A 2,390-nucleotide genomic window follows, 5' to 3' on the forward strand; every position below is an offset into this window, starting at 1 on the left:
TGCCAATTGCCGGCAGTTCAAATCTCGACGACTGAAGGTTGATTCAGCCATCCATCTTTCTGCAGTCGGTAAAATGAGGACTCAGGTTGTTGGGGGCAATATGCTGACTCTGTACATCACAAAGGGCTGTAAAGCACTGTGAAGCTGTATATAAGTCTAAGTGCTATTGCTCAAAACCCTATGTGTCTCTCCATTAAGTATCCTGAGATTTTATTGCCAAACATGATCAGGGTTGGAACACAGATATTTAAGATTCTGGGAGGTAAAACACTTCTCTCAAGAACTAAAACTCAACCCATGTGACTGCGCCTGTTTTTATTTATTTATTTATTTATTTATTTATTTATTTTATTTTATTTTATTTTATTTATTTATTTATTTTATTTAATTTATATACCACCCTATTCCTGAGGGACTCAGGGCGGTGAACAGCGAACGATAAAAATACATGTAATACAAACGTTAAAAAAAACCAATTAAAATATACTAAACACTCTGGTCCTAGATAATTCAAGACATCCCAGTTTAAAATAAAATCAAAAGCAATATAAAGGGAAAGTTAGGCCAGGCTGGCCTGCTGAAACAGGAATGTTTTGAGGGCACGGCGGAAAGTGCGCAGATCTGGAATCCTCTGTATCTCTGGGGGGAGCTCGTTCCAGATGGTGGGTGCCCTCACAGAAAAGGCTCTCCCCCTGGGGGCCGCCAGTCGACACTGTTTGGCTGACGGCACCCTGAGAAGCCCCTCTCTATGGGAGCGTACTGGGCGGTGAGAGGCTATTGGTGGCAGAAGGCGGTCTCATAAGTACCCCGGTCCTAAGCCATGGAGCGCTCTAAAAGTGGTAACTAAGATCTTGAAGCGCACCCGGAAGACCACAGGGAGCCAGTGCAGCTCGCGCAGGAGGGGAGCCACATGGGAGTGCCATGCTGCTCCCATAACTACCCGCGCGGCCACATTCTGGACCAGCTGGAGCCTCCGGGTGCTCCTCAAGGGGAGCCCCATGTAGAGAGCATTACAGTAGTCCAGGCGTGAAGTGACGAGGGCATGAGTGACCATTTTTGTGAAACACCATGGTCATTAAGCAAAAGCCACAGTTCTCAAGCAAATGTGGCAGTGGGTAACAAATCCATTGTCCACAATGGGCATTTTTTTGCCTGGAACAGGAAGTAAATGTTGTAATACTACAATGTAATAACAGAGTTGGAAGAGTCCTTGGAGGTCTTCTAGTCCAACCCCCTGCTCAGGCAGGAAACCGTATACCATTTCAGACAAATGGTTGTCCCATCTCTTCTTAAAAACATCCAGTGTTGTTGGAGCATTACCAACTTCTGGAGGCAAGTTGTTCCACTGATTCATTGTTCTAACTGTCGGGAAATTTCTTTTTAGTTCTAGTTCTAATTCTCAGTTCTTCTAAGTTCTGAAGGACTGAACTGAAGAAGCTTCTTAGATGAGAAGCGAAACGTCTTCTAGGAAAATCAAAGTCCAGTTGCCTTTTGAAAAAGCACTTTTGGGATAACGACCTTCTCTTTCCCCCAGAGAGGTGGAGTAGAAGAGCCACACAGACAATTGTCCATGGATACATAATGACATAAAATGTGGTCATGCGACCATGGACACTGCAAACGGCTCTCAATGGCCTGGCTGGGTGCCCAAAATGTGATCACGTGGCTGCAAGAGAGAAGAAGGAGGCAGCCATCATAACTTCAAATTGGTTTGTAAGTAGCCTAGTGTTCTGCCCCAGCTCCAAATTCCCGAGGATATAGACACACACCAACGGTCCTTATCAAATTTATTAAGTAGCAAGAATAAAGCAAAGTCCGGCAAAGGTTGGCAACCAGCCCAGAAAGCAAGATACGATAAGACTTTTCCAAAAATGCTCTGATGATAATTACAAGTTGTTTCTAGCAAGAAACTTACTAACAGCGCATGACTTAAATAGGCTAAGGGAGTGGCCAATTTTCCTCAAGCCTTACTCTCGAGTAGACCTCCTCCTCCTGAGTAGCCACGCCTGCCTTTTGGCAGCCCTGTGTGCTCGAGCATTGAGGAGAGGCTCCTCCACTTCGCTCTCTCCACTGGAAGGAGCCTCTGGAGGTTCTGAAGGCCCTGGCTGAGTCTCTGCCTCTGGCACCACATCCTCTTCAGCCTCCTCGCTGTCCGACGCGAGCGCCGGCTGCGCAGGCTGCTGGCGCGACACACCAGCCTCCTTGTCGGGATCAGACACGATCTGCTCAGGCCGCTGGCGGGCCACAACACCTAGGGAGGTCCACTGTAACTTTGAACTATGCATCCTGTAGTTACGTCAAGGACTACCTGCATTATTTCCCTTCAAGCATCTATAAAAGCTTGACGTTTTAGGCACACAATTTAGACACACAATTTTTTTCTAGGCAAA

Source organism: Pituophis catenifer, unplaced genomic scaffold (genome assembly GCF_029215685.1).
Source record: "Pituophis catenifer annectens isolate HBS135680 unplaced genomic scaffold, rPitCat1.0.hap2 SCAF_1, whole genome shotgun sequence".
NCBI lineage: Eukaryota > Metazoa > Chordata > Lepidosauria > Squamata > Colubridae > Pituophis > Pituophis catenifer.